The sequence below is a fragment of the Chinchilla lanigera genome, unplaced genomic scaffold (genome assembly GCF_000276665.1).
Source record: "Chinchilla lanigera isolate Chin_1 unplaced genomic scaffold, ChiLan1.0 scaffold00042, whole genome shotgun sequence".
In the NCBI taxonomy this organism is placed as follows: domain Eukaryota; kingdom Metazoa; phylum Chordata; class Mammalia; order Rodentia; family Chinchillidae; genus Chinchilla; species Chinchilla lanigera.
Genome location: NW_004955443.1, coordinates 184,927 through 200,277, shown reverse-complemented (window position 1 = coordinate 200,277; position 15,351 = coordinate 184,927). Strand labels below are relative to the sequence as shown.

The window sequence follows — 15,351 nt, the reverse complement described above, 5'->3', positions numbered from 1 at the left end:
CACCTAAATCTATGTCTCCACTCAGTTCAGGACTCATACAGGAGCCAGATGCAGCCCAGATGGGTAGCAGTTACAGAGTTCCTCTGCCTTCGACTCGCTAGAGGGTCTGGGCAAAGGCAAAGCACAGACTCGAATCCATGGGCCCTGCAGCTCCTGTAGTATTTGCTGTCTTGGCGCAGGGCGCACGGGGCTGGGTGAGTCTGCTCGGCCGGCTCAGAGAGCCTGCTTGCCCCGCCCACAGCTAGAGAAGTTCTCGGGGCCTCTCTGCCGCCGCATTGGCTCAGTGTGTAATGTCCACGGGGTTGTTTTTCTCGCGTTCTGCCCTCAGGGATTAGATGGGAAGTACCTGGTTCTCTCCATGCGTTTCAGCTGGGAATCGTGGTAGTGTGAATTGAGCACAGACTCGAACCCACAAGCCCTGCAGCTCCTGGAGTACTCGCTGTCTCGCGGCAGGGCGCATGGGGCTCTTTTTTAACATTTCTAACCAAAAAGATCTCTAGATATTATGAGATATGCCCTGGAGGAAAAAAAATTATTGTGAGGTTAAGAACCATTGCCCTAAAGAATACTTTTTACCATTGGGAAGGTTGGGCATGGGTGAAAGTTCTCAGAAATGATCAATGTATGATTTACATATGTACCATGTCCCCAAAATAAATTTAAATATTATGTACAGTAAGTATAAACCAGTAAAAAATTAAATGAAAATTAAAAACTTTATAACTCTCAAGATTTTGAGGCATTTAGGAGGATACTTATGGTATGGTACAGTATGGTATGGTGTCAACTTGAGTAGGAATAGGTATTTTGCAGTACAGATTCATTTTCCCTTATCCAGAATACTTGGGACTAACAGTGTTTTAGATTTGGGAATAGTGTTTATGTACTGTGAGACCCAAATCTAAACCTAGAACTTACTTATGTTTTATGTACAGTCTGTACACAGAGCTTGAAGGTGACTTTATATTATAATGAATGAAATGATATTTCATGATGTAGTATTTTCCACTTTGGCACCAGGTCAACACTCAAAAATTTCAGATTGTCAGGCATGGTGGCTCATGCTTGTAATCCCAGCACTTGGGAGCATGAGGCAGGAGGATCACTGCAAGTTTGAGGCTATCTTGAGTTACATAGAGCATTCAAGACCAGTTTAAACTACATAGTGAGGCCCTATCTCAAAAAAAAAAAAAAAGTTTCAGATTTTGTAGCATTTTAGACTGTGGGATTTCTGAATTAGGATACTAGTTTGCTTTATTTACATTTTCTAAGTGAAAAACAGTACTGTTCTGAAAATTAGGAATAACCAAAGTGTAGTTTATTGTGCAACCAATCTGGATAGTGTTTGAGTGCTAACTAGATAGAATACCTCGACAGCAGTAATTAGAACTTCCCATGACAAAATGGAATGGTCACCCTCAGTAAGAATAAACATTTGCTGATTACCTATGGATGGAGCACTATGTTAAGATGATAAGAAGTAGTTAGGAGAACTTTGGTAGTTAGAAGTTCATGAAAAAATAAGACTTTTTCATGAAAATTGGAAGAAGGTTTGGTTTAAGGTAAGGAAATTGTTTTTTATTCCTGTAGGGAAAAGAGCCGTGAGCCAGGGATGTAGCTCAGTGGCATAAGCACTTGCCTAGGAAGCCTGAAGTCATGAGTTCAATTCCTGGTACCAAGGGGAAAAAAAAAAAGAGCCATGAACAAGAATGTCTGTGGGTTAAGTTATCTATGATGCATGAAACTGATCCCTGTAGTTGGTCACTTTAGCTATCCAAGAGAGGTTTTTACTGGAGGTTTTTTTTGAGGCAGACTCTTGTTATGTAGTGCAAGCTGGCCTTGAACTCACTTATGAAGCCCAGGCTGGCCTCAAGCTCACAGCAGTCTTCTTGCTTCAGCTTCCCAAGTGCTGGGATTACAGCCATGTGCCACCATGCTCAGCCTTTACTGGAGTTCTTAAGAGAAAAGATAAAGAGGGCAGTTTAGTTTGGGATGAGATACCATTGGATCTTGAAGATTAAGTTCTGGGCCATGTCTGATGGGAAATTTTGAACTGTGGAACAGTGTTACACAGATCTGTGTTTTAGAGAGGTAAGTGATGGAGGGTAGAAGATAGATTGGAAGGCTGAAAGTCTGGAATGTATAAGATAATCAGCTAAGATTATTGTATCTGTATTTGCTCAGATAAACCCCTAGACTACAGCGAGGTCTGTGGAAATGAAAAGGCAGTGGTGGATTTGAGAGATGTTCATGATTCAATATGTATTGATTGAGTATTTGGAGACAGAAAGCAGTCTAGGTTAGTTCAAAATTTTTCATTTATGTAGTGGGAAATATATACTGGGTGTGTTTTCAGACCTTCAGATCATCACTTCTAGCTTTGGTAAGTGATATGGAAAAAAGAAACTGATGAGAAAGGGAAGAAAGTTAAAGAACAAGGCCCTAGGTTAAACTTAACCTCCTATAGAAACTGGGAAATTTTGATTATTACCATTTGGGAGAGAACTTGTTTAGTTAAGGGTATTTTGTAAGAACTAAGTTAGTGAAATTAGTATGAATTAAAATTGAAAAAAATTTTGTTCTTTTGATCATACAACTGGGTAACCAGATGGTAACCCCAAGAAAAACTAAAATTTTCATTTTTGTACATTTCAGGAAAAATACAGTGTTCTATTATGAACTTTTTTTTTTTTTTTTTTGGTGTTTTTGAGACTGGGTTTCACTGTGCAGTTCAGGGTGGCCTTGAACTCACCTTACAGCCCAGGCTAGCCTTGAACTCTGTGTTCCTCCTGCCTCAGCCTCCTGAGTGCTGGGATTATAGGTTTTTGCCACCATGCTCTGTTTATTATGTACTTTTACTAGTTATTTCATTTTGTGATAGTTAACTTCCTTTTGTACCTTGTGCTAGTTTTCTTTAAAGAATGATAGGAAATATTCTTATTCCTACCCTTGAGAATCTTAAACTCCCATGTGAAGACAAATTAGAAAAGTATATCCAAGTTGTATATACACACACAATAACATTACAATTTTCTTTTGAGACAGGGTCCTCCTATGTAGTTCAGGCTGGCCTTAAACTCACTGTGTAGCACAGGCTGGCCTCAAACTCATGATGATCTTCCTGCCTCAATTTCCTGAGTGCTGGGGTTACAGGCATGCGCCACCATGCCCAGCTCACAACTACAAACTTTAACAATGGAGGAGCAGATTGGGTTTCTCTCAGGCAAGTGTGAGTTCTAAAAATACTCCACTCAGATGCATTTTGTGCTTTCTATCCAACTTCAGAAACCCTGTGTATCACTCAAAAGACAGAATGTCTGGGCTGTTTTTCTTAATATTAACTTTAGTTCTATAATCAGAGTACAGTACACTATCTTCTTTTATTGTGCTCTGGCATGTAACTTAAAATACCAATGAATTTTCTTTATCATTTCAATTACCTAATATTTCAGGCTAACATGTTGTTGTGCACACCTATATGCATGCATTTAGGTTTTTCTCTTGATTATTATCTCATTCATATTTTCACTAAATAGATAAATTTTTTTTTTTTCTTTTTGGGTAGGTTTTTTTTTTCTTTTTGGGTAGGGTCCTGCTATGCAGTTCAGGATGGCCTTGAGCTCACTTTGTAGCCCAGGCTGGTCTCGAACTTGCAACAATCCTCCTGTCTTAGCCTCCCTAGTGCTGAGATTATAGGCATATGCCACCATGCCTGGCAAACTTTTAATTTTGAAATAATTCAAGAAGCTACTTTTAGAGTCTGTAGGAATGTTACAAATTTTAAAATAATCTGAGAGGGGCTGAGTGTGGTGGTGCATGCCTGTAATCTCAGCACTCAAGAGGCTGCGGCAGGAGGATCACCATGAGTTTGAGGCCTGCCTGGGCTGCATGGCGAGACCTTGTCTCAAAAATAAATTCTCTGAGAAGACAGGTATTTAATCTTTTCTCTGTTAACAAACCTTCATTGTCAGTGTTATGTGGGTTCTAACTTTACCCCCTCATATTTTTTCACAGCAATATTTTTACAGAAGTTATATTAACAATAAAAAAATTTTTTTGTTTGTTTTTGATTTTTTTGTTTTTGAGACAATATCTCACTATGTAGTTCAAACTGGTCTTGAACACTATGTAGCCCATGCTAGCCTCAAACTCATGGGTATCTATTGCAGACTGATTGGGCCCACAACCTCCCAAAGGAGTGGATGGTGAAGGTTTAAATAAAAGAGACAAGTGGTATTATTTTGGAATCTCAGGAGGATCAAAATCTTTTAGCAGAATTCAACATTCTCTGATGGCTAAGACAAAGAACTTCTCTGGTTGGTCTGTATTTATTTGATTTTCAAACAAAAGAAGGGAATACTACGGAAAGCCTGGGAAACTGAGCAGGACCTTGGGAGTCAGTACAAAGACTTGCCCAGGTAGTAAATTATGCTAATTAAGAGAGCTGTCATATCTCCAAGTTGACATTCACGGAAGAGTGAGACACCTTCAGCTACAGTGTCTGTCTAGTAAATTGGGGTTGGAGCCAGGTGTTCTCAGCTGTGGCTTTATCTTGTCCTTTGAAGTGTCATGGCCTCACAGGCCACTATAAGCCTCAGCTGGGACCAGTGATTCATAAAGGTTCACTTACTATGAATCTGCTCTCCATCTGCAGACAAGGGTTGTAGGCCTGGGACAGACTCACAGGTAAACATAACAAGCCAACTGATTAATTGTAAATGCCGCAAAGAGCCGCTTCATAGTGGTCTCCATTAGCTATCTTCCTGCCTCTGCTTGCTGAGTGCTGGGATTGTAGGCCTGGGCCTGTACCACCACATCCAGCTAATTTTCAAAATATAACCTTAGATAACAAAGTATTGAAATAGCCATATGCATTATTACCATCTAGGATTTGAAGGATTTGTTAAAAGTTAAGATTTTTCTTTTTGGCCAGAACTACCATGTCTTCTACAGTAAGAACCTGTATGCATGTGTTATATATGTATATGCAGTTACAATTGAAGACTCCTGGTCTTGATGTTTTTTCTGAAAAGCAATTTTCTGATTAATACATTCTAAAGTTTGGTTTCACAGTAAGTACTGTTTCCCCGCAGTACAAACACTAGGAGTTTGTTTTGAAAGAATTAATTTTCATTCTCAGTTTTGTGATACCCAAAGGAATATCGAAACTGTGTTCATTATCTTAAGCCCATGCTGTACTGTAAGAAGTGTAAAGAATCTTGAGATTAAAGTAGAAGCATAAAGTGTCACTGTCTCTCAGAGTTTGGGATTTACAAATTTAAGCACTTCAGTCTGCTCCATTCGATTTGCTGGTTAGTTTTGTATTTTGGTTCACAGTACTGTTTTATATTCTGTTATGTATGTTATACACTGTACACTTAGATTTACTATATCTTATCTTACCCTGCAACTAATGGTACTTTAGTGATTACAAACTATTCTGAGACTTTATTAATGAACTTATCTCACTAAGTATTACAGTATTATTGGGTATTACAGTTCATATATTACATAATATACAGTATTACAGTTCATATAAATTTTATATGTCTTGTGGGGTGGAATACTCTGTAGATATCTAGGTCTATTTGTTCAAAAGTTTGGTTCAGTTCTAATATTTCATTGTTGATTTTTCTTTTGTCTAGTTGAATCTCTTTGTGACAGTGGAATAATGAGGTCCTCCTTTACCATTGTATTAGTGCTTATTTGATATTTTCATGTCTATTAATATTTGTTGTATATAGTTGGATGCACTAGTATTTGGTGCATATGTATTTATGATAGTTATCTCCTGCTTTTGGATTGTTCCCTTTATAAAGATATAGTGACCTTCCTTGTGTCCCTTAATAAGTCTTGGTTTGAAATCTACTTTGTTTGCAAATATAATAGCTACCCCTGCTTATTTCTGGGTTCCTGTCCCATGGAGTATTGTTTTTTATCCTTTGACTTTCAGTCTGTGAATTTCTTTTTGAATTAAATGTGTTTCTTGAATGCAGTGTGTTGTTGGATCTTGCTTCTTCATCCATTCTGCCAGTCTGTTTCTTTTGATTGGTGAATTGAGACAATTTACATTGATGGTTATAATTGATATGTATTGACTTAGCCTTGTCATGTTATGTACCTTTTGTTGACTCCATTTTTCCTGCTCTGTTTAATTGCTTGCCTTGCCTGGTGGATTCATTCTATTGGGCTTCATGGAGTTTTAATCTTTGCTGTCTTTCTAGAATATCCTTCAGAATATCCCTGGGTTGATGTTTGTAAATTTATTTTGGAGTGCTGATTTGGTGGTCATGAATTTCCTCAGGTGTTCTTTGTCGTGGCAGTATCTTCTTTCTCCATCAATTTGGAAAGATACTTTTGTGGGGTACATCAGTCTGGGTTGGAGGTTGTTTTCTTTTAGGGCTTGAAATACTTCAAGCTCTCTTTGACTTGAGGGCTTGTGTTAAGAAGCCAACTGATTCTGATGGGTTTTCCTTTATAGGTAATTTGTTTCTTTTCCCTAACAACTTTCAGTATTCTGTTCTTGTGTTGAATTTCTAGAATCTTGACTATTACATGCTTTGCTGTAGATTTTTTTTTAATCGTGACTAATTGGAATTCTATATGCCCCACTTACTGTGTGTCAAATTCTTTTTTTTCTGCTTGGGTAGTTTTCTGCCATGACTTCTGTGAACAGGTTTTTTATGTCATGTGTGCTAGCTTCTGCTTTTTCATTGACTCACATCAATCTTAGGTTATTTTTGGCATCATCTAGCAGCTGCTGGATTGATTTCTCATGGTCCCTTGCTATTTTTAAGAAATCTTTTCTTTTCCTGAGCACTAACCACAATGCTGTCTTCATTATCTGGAACTCTCTCTTCACATTGGCTCATTCTGCTCTGTATACTTCCAGTGGAATTTTTAATCTCCTAGCTATCTGTTTTATGGATTCCATTTTTTTCCTATGTTGGGCATTCATAGTTTCCATCATTTTCCTAAGCTCCTCTATTTTTTTATCTTACCTGTTATAAAGTCTCTAATCGTGTCTTTGATTATGGTTACCATCTCTGTAGTTATCTGAGAAATTATTTCTGATTGGAGTTTTTTCTCAAAAAATTGCTTTGTTCACCTGCCTTGTTACTTCTGCTGTCACCACTTTAGAGTCAGGTAGGTGGCATTTGGGTTGGTCCACCTCATTGCTCCCTGGGTTTGCCTTGGGTGAGCTGCAAGTCTGGGGTTGCATCTTGTTTATCTTCTCATTTTTTTTTTTTTTTTAGTTTAATACTGGGTTGATGTTTGTAAATTGCTTATGGCAAGTAGCTTTATTGCTAATATTTAGAACACTTAGGAAATGACTACTTCTCAGAGGACACCTTCATGTATAGCTGGCTTTTGAGTTTTGAGTCTGTTGCAAGACTCAACCTCTTCAATTTATTGGGAATGAGAAGTTGCTGCTTACTGGATCCAGCCACTGGGTCTTTGGCACTGGCCTATAGTATTTTCTGTGACCCTTAGGCAATCTCAGTCTTTGTATACCAGGAAGAACAACTAATTAGAACAATTATAGTAATGAGTAAAGGGGTTTAAAGGCATCAGACACAGCCTAGAAAATGACAGATTGTGGTAGCTATTAATTTGCCACATTTAAACATAAGAACTAGATATGTAGTTATATAATAAAATCTAAAACAAACCAGAAAATTGTATGCAGTAAGTAAGCCCTCCATATGATGATTTTGCCTGCAGGGGACTAAATTTAAAAGGGGTTAAGGAGAAAAAAATAGAGAAATAGAAGAAGAGGATGAGGTTAGAAGCGAGGCTGGAGGATTATGCAAACTTTGGGAAACTGGTGAAGAAGACAGAGGGAAAGAGAGAAGAAAGAAATAAAAACAAAAACAGAACAGAAAAACAACAAAGTTACCCTAGAAACTTTGTTCACACTCATATATCAAAACAAGACCAATCAATCAAGAAATAACAAAAGAAGGAAGAGAAAAGGAAAAAAAGAAAATAAGAAAAGAAAGTCCACTTAAATCATTGTCTCTGCTGTCACTGGTAGACAATGTGGGCAGACAGAATCCAGATCTGAGCTGATTAATCCCAGTAAGCCTACACCTTTGGTTCCACTGAAGTTCAGACTACTTTCTGGCTGTGAGGCTGGAACCAGACTTATTCAGCCTACAACATTATGTGCACCTCCTGCTGGCTTAAACTTGGCTCCTTGACCCGGCTTGCAGCTGCTCTGAATTCTGAGCTCAGTTGGCCCAATTCCAGGATGGCTACCAGCCAGTCGCCCTCTCCTGGGGGACATCTGAACCTGAATAACTCACCAGCCACTGCAGTCTGCTGAGTCTACAGTTCTGTTCCACTGGTGTGTTTCTCCATGGAATTCCTTGGGGTTGCCAGCAGTCACTGTGGTCTGCAGGTTCAAGCTGACCTTCTCATGGAAGTGTGTCCAGACTCAAGGAGAAAGCACCATCTGCCACCTCCTTTTGTGTTGAAGTCTTTCTCCTTAGTCTCTGTGTGGGGTTTGTTTCTTGATTCATTTTTTTACTGGGTCCCAGGGAACCACTTCCTTTCTTTTTCTCTTTCTCATGTTGCTATATTCCAGTGTCGGGACACCACATCTTGGAAGGGCTCTGTTTCTGCTGCTCACCACTCTACCCTAAATGCTATGTGTTTTAGTCAGTCTATTAGTCTGGGACAAACTACCCAACACCTGCAACTCAAAGTAGTTTATTTTGGCTTAGAGTTTCCAGTCCAGAGTTGGTAGCTCCAAAGCAGAAATATCATGGTGGAAGGGCATTGCAGAGAAAAACTGTTAAACCTGGGAGGGGGCTGACAGTGACAAAGGCAGAGACAAAAATATGCTCTTCCAGATCGCACCTACAGTGGACTACTTCCACGAAGCCCAGCCTTCTAACAGTCCATTGAGCTCTGATGAGTATGATGTCCCCATGATCTAATCACATTCCAAACATGAGATTTTTGGTGCACAGTTTAGATCTAAACTGTAATATGTTAGTGAGCCAAATAACATCATAAAATGCACTATGATCAGTCTATAAGTTCAGTAAACCTTCACTATGTATATGAACTGAGGATGTTTTTCGAGTTTTGATTTTTGGATGCAATAGTGGGATTGATTACAGCTTTATATTTTATAGTTGGCAAGGCATATGGGAAGATAGCAAGGAAGATTGAGGCCGTTAGAATGATTAATATATTGGCATCTTTAACTCAGGGAACTTTTGCCTTTTTAGAAATAGTATTAGGCAATAAAGTATAATTGTTTCAAGAGCACATACATGCTCTGGAGCAATCTTGGTTTTGCTATTTAATAGCTGTGCCACTTTGACAAGTTACTTAGTTCATTTGTTTCAGTGACTTCCTCTTAAAATGCAGATTGTGAAGTTCCTGTCAGAGCCTATTATGAAGATTGAAAGAGTTAGTATGGCAATGAAGGGCACACAATAAACACTTGCTAAAATGTAAGTAGTAGTAACAATTACTATTGCCACATTTGCCAGGAAAACATGTTAAATTATTATAATTTGTTCTTCTGCTTTAGAATTACTAAAGTATGTTTAGTTGTGGGTGAACCCAAAGATGATAATGAAATCTGATTGAAAGCCATAAAAATAAAAAATTATACTCTCAATGGCCACTGTGCTCTTTCTTTGGTGTTTTCCTTTATCTATTCAGTCATCCCTCACCTGTCATGGGAGTTACTTTCCAGAGGACCTCCCCGCCTTGCCATGATCAGTGAAAATCCTCAAAGTAGTGGTGTTATATTTAATTTATTATTTATATTTTTTTAAGGCTTTATAAACTGTTACCACACTCCATTAAATCTTTCCCACTCTCTTATTATTCTTTCCCACACTCTTATAAACACTTAATAGGCTCTTAAACACTTTCTGCACTCTTAAACCTACATAATTTTAACAACTTGTAAAATTCTATATGGGAACTCACCAGTGAAGTATACTACAGTTTGAATGATGAAGATCATGAATTATGTCGTTGTGCAGTACTGATGGCAGTGAAAGTGATGACGATGAGATGAATGTACTGTACAGCCAAGAATAGCATTACAGCTCTTCTGAAGGGACCATTTCATCAGGTGCTTCATCAAGTGGTGCAGTATCTTTATCCTGGGCTGTAACTGATCTCTTCTCCTGAGTGATGAACATAGTTATATGGGGTTGTTGGTGCTACTTAAACTGACATGCCGCTCATTACAGAGTGCAACAAATGAAGCATCTGGGGGTCCCGTTCTTTAGCCACTCACTGAAGTTCTTTGGCCATTCTGACCATGGTGGCAAGAGGATCAAGTGTTAGGCCAACCTCCTCCTCTTCTCCAACCTGTAGTTCATCTTGTTTCTCATCCTTTTCTTCACTTGCAGACTTCATCATCTCTATCAGGTCTTCGTCTGCCAGTGGATGTGAGTGGATGTGGATCAGGTCATTCATGTTGTCAGGAGTCAGATCATTGAAGCCATCTCCTCCCAGTAGTTTTACCAGTAGCTTCACCTTAGCTACTATAGAGTAATGAACTTCATTAGGAGACAATCCCTTGTAATCATGGACCACTTCAGGCCACAAATTTTTCTAGCTGGCATTTACTGTTTCATTCTTCATCTCCTTTATGGCCTTCTGAATATTTAGGAGACAGAATACAATATTGTAGTTGCACCAGTATGCCTTTAGTGCGACCATTTCATGCGAGTCCATAGCTTTAACCAGGTTTTGCAGGGCATTTCACATGTAGTGCCTTAAAAGCATGAATAATACCTTGATCCTTGGGCTGAATGAGCGATGTGGTGTTCTGCAGCAAGAACTATCTGGACACCATTATATGACAGATCGACAGCAGGGCCTCCAGCATTGTCCATGATCAGAAGCACTTTAAATTTGAGGTTTTCCTTTGCCAGATAAAGCTTAAACCTGGGGATAAAGCACTGGTGGAACCAACCAGCCGTGAGGAGTTTTGTGATCCTGGCCTTGGGGTTGTGCATCCAATACACAGGCAACAGATTTTTATTTTTGTTTTTTAGGGCCCTTGGGTTTTTTGACTTATAAATAAGCCATGGCTTTATCATAAAGCCTGCAGCATTTCCAAACATAATCAGAGTTACTCAATCTTTTTGGGCCTTAAAACCAGGGGCTTTAGCTTCATCCTTCATAATAAAAGTGTGAGACAGCGTCCATTTCCAAAATAAGCCCATCTCATCCATGTTAAAAACTTGTTCAGGCTTATAGCCCCCTTCCTCAAAGATGGATTTGAACATGTTGTTTGTGTATTTCTTGAGTCCAGCTTTATTCACAGAGGCAGCTTCTCCATGCAGAGAAATACTCTTGAGTCCAAAGCATCTCTGAATTTTGTCAAACCAGCCCTTGCTGGCACTGAGTAGGGTTGGTCTGGTGGGAGAAGCATGCGATGGCCTGCTTCTGTGCCGTCATCCACGTCTTCATCCTCATCACTGTTGTGAACATCCATGCTTTCCACAAAACTATTATAGTTTCTTGGCCTTCATCCAGATGGTGTTGGTATCCAGTGAGATATTCTTTTTCCTGTAGTCATTTATCCACAGGGCCAATGCAGACTCCATCCGCACAATGACCATATTGTGGTAAGTAACCACCCTCTTTGCAGTCTTGTTAAAAGTTTTATTGCTGTAGACCTAATATTCTTCTCGTCTTTCTTTATGTAGTGAACAGTAGATTCATTGATCCCATAATGGTAACCTGCAGCTGCAAAGCTTTTGCCTTCCTTTAACTTGTTGAGAAGTTCTGTCTTTTCTTTGATGGCAAGCTTCTTCCTTTGGCACTTGGGTTCACTGTCAGAAGCCTTAGAAGGAGTAGAACATTTGGGTGGCATTGTAGGGCTTGAAATAAATGCAAAGTTTTGTGAAAATTTCACAAAAGAACCACACCACAGAGCAACACTACATGCCGGGATCAGATGTTGATGTGAAGTGGACAAGGAGAGATGCTGAACGTATGGGCACCAGGGTGGGAGAGCAAACAGACTGATGCTATGGTCATTGAGCCAGTCAGCACCCAGAATACAGAACACACTGCTGTGGTTGGTCACCTTCCAGTCCGTCAGCCAATAGTGTGCCATGTACAATCTTATGTTGGCAAACTTGCGTAAGTAGTAGTGGTGTACTGCGTTTCCATTGTGTACAGTATGCTATTCATCTGCTGATGAAATATACTGTATTTTATTTCCATTTATATTTATTTATATTTATTTCCATTTATATTCTTTTAATATGTTTGAATTAACATTTTTTTATTTTTACATTGTTTAAAAATTTTTACATGAGAATAATTAAAATCATAAATATTATGTATACCTATATACCACAAAATCCCATGATATAGTGAAAACTCTGTAATACAGAATTAGATATATTTTTTTAAAAAACCTGCGATACAGTGAAGCCTCAATAAGTGAACTGCGATATAGTGGGGGACGACTGTATTCATATTGTGAGGTAAACATTGTCATCCTGGTTTTTAGTCAATGTTAATTCAGATGAACATATTTAACATCTATAAATGTTTGGATTGGGGATTATGTATTAAACTTGGATGATAAAATCTCTATTCGTTTGCTTTTAATGTGCTATACTCAGTAAATAGGTGGAGAACCATGATTTTGAAGTATTAAAGTCTAATTATTTCTCTTGGCCTATAAAAAATTTCCAAGTAGTCTCATTTATTTCAATAACAGTTTTATTTGTTTTTTTTTTTGTTTGTTTGTTTGTTTTGGTTTTTCTCCGGTACCGGGAACCGAACTCACGACCTTGCACTTGCCAGGCAGGTGCTTTGCCGCTGAGCTAAATCCCCAGCCCCTCAATAACAGTTTTAATGTAATTTTAATTTTTACCTTATATGAAAGTTAAATCTTTGCTTTCCTTAGTTTCAGTAACCTATTTCAGCAGACTTTAGTATGAAAAGTTATTTCTGTAGTCAACATAATGTCAGCCAAGTAACTACAGTCTTATTTCTTGTTTTCATCTTTTAATTATGCCTGCTATGTATATATGCATGGAAAGTCAGGAAAGATATACTCCAAAATGTAAGTAACTTTGGGGCTTAGTTCTGGTAAGGGAAAAGGTTGTTGCACATGTCTATGTGTTGTTACATTCTGAAAAAATAGTTACATTCTTAGTTGTTTTTATCACCATATGATACACCATATTATAGGTGTGTGTGTGACATATGAGCCAAAATATACCTTTTTGTTATCCATTTCATATCATTCATATTCTTCATTATATTTCTAATAATTCTCAGTATTTAACAATATTCATAAATTACATTTAATAGTGTTTAGCTCCTTTGCACTAACTATTCTAGGTTAACACTGTGTCTTTCTTTTCTGTCATTGCTGAGACAAAATACCTGACACCCAAAATTAAGGAAGGAAAGATTCATATGGCTCACAGTTTGTGGAGGTTTCAGTCCATAATCGTTTGGTTCCAAGGCGGGGTGGCATGGCAGAGGGGTACTTGTTCATGGTGACAGAAGACAACAAAAACAAGAGCAAAAGGGAGAAGCACTCTTTTCTTCCCTTATACTGTATGCAGGCTACGTGCCCTAGAGTGGCTGTAGCGCTGACACCCCCAATCCTAGCACTAGACAGTGAACCAATCACAAACTCTAGATTTCAGCCGCCTCCAAAAGGCATACCCCGTGACCAGAACTCTAGATTTGGCTGCTTCCAAAAAGCCACCCCATGACCAAATGAGGCTTTAGGGGGACATCGAGACACAAACCATATAACACTCCACCACTGAGCCATGTCCCAGCTCCTGCACTATATTCTAAGGCATGGGTGTCCAACTTGTTGGCATACCTGGGGCCACATCAAATGAAGAGGAATTGTTTTGGGTTGTATATAAAATATATAATATAGTTAATATATATAAATAACAATTCCTGTATTTTAAAATATTTTTATTATAATATTTTAAATAAAATATTTTATTATAACATTTATTAAATATTTTTATAACATTATAAATATAAGACTAATGGAGTATTTGGTTTTATTTTTGTGAAACTAATACATCAGTGTCTGATTCAGTGGAAATGGTTGCAATTCTTAGTGAGCACTCAAGATACTTATCAGAAATTTTTGATCTAATTTTACTCTTCATTTGCATCATCCTTGCAAATAGTTGTTCACAAATGTACATATTGCCAAAAAGTGATTATTATAATAAAGCATGATTGTGAAGCAAAGGATGTTTTTCTCTAGAAAGAAAGATCATAGTAAAGAGACACAATCAAATTTTTCTTTGAGTTGAATGTTTGTTTGCAACTCTATATTCCTTTTGAAAATTCACTGGTAATATATTTATGTTGACTAAAAATGGAGTTGCAAATATATGTACACATGTGTTGGTAAGTATTGGTAATAGCTGTTTTACTTGCTAAGTTGCACAAGTAATGTTTGGTACACAAGTTTTGATTTGCTTGACTGTAGGAGCACAGGAGGTAGAGTGAACACCACTCCCCTTCAGCCTATGCAGTCTGCCTTCATATACCACACCCAACGGAGTCAGGAGAAATACTGCTAAAAATCACATAATACTGTTAAAAGTTTACAGTCTTGTGTGGCTGCATACTAGCTGTCTAGAGCTGTACTGCAGAGCATGAGCCAAAGGTTGGACATTCCCATTTTAAAGGAAAAAGTGATGTCTTGAAAGGCCACTTTATTTAGAACAACTTCTAACAGTTTTGTTGAAATATAATTTACATACCATAAAATTCACCAGTTTAAAGTGCACTGTGATTTTTGATATTCAGTGATTCCCAGTATAATTACAGAGTTGTTCAGCCAGCACTACAATTTAGTTTTACAATATTTTATATCTCCAATAGAAATCTTGTTAGTAACTTCCCATCCCCATTCTCTCCACTCCCTTTCCATCCCTAGGCACCCACTGAATTACTTTCTTTCGCATAGAGTTGTCTGTTCCAGACATTCTGTATTTATGGTATCATATGATGTGTGTTTTTTTTTTTTTTTTTTTTTAACTGTCTTTTACTTAGCAAAATGGTTTTTAGGTATATCTGTGCTGTAGCATTTTAGTGCCTGTAACACATTTTTAATATGCCTTTTTTCAAATTATAAATACTGTCTCAGAAAAAGAAAAAAAGTGAATAAAGTAAATCTCATAGAATTGGAGTTAGGAGTAGAATTTCCTTTCTGATAGAGCATGTCTAAAAGCAACAAAGAAATTTTTAAAAACATCTTGCTTCAGTAATGTTTTATTAATGGGAGAACCTAGTCTAGTTTTAGGGAACTACTCAAGAAAGGTTTTCCTGGAGAATTGTGATTTTAGCTGA

At 37.9% G+C, this 15,351-nt stretch overlaps 1 protein-coding gene and 1 pseudogene across 4 annotated transcripts in view; one reads left to right on the top strand and one right to left on the bottom strand.

Annotated features, from left to right (window-relative positions):
* Window positions 1–11,482, bottom strand: part of LOC102024856 — a 19,631-nt pseudogene extending 8,149 nt beyond the window's left edge.
* Slain2 (SLAIN motif family, member 2) overlaps window positions 1–15,351 on the top strand; it is a 97,236-nt gene that overhangs the window by 31,589 nt on the left and 50,296 nt on the right. The window lies entirely within an intron of this gene.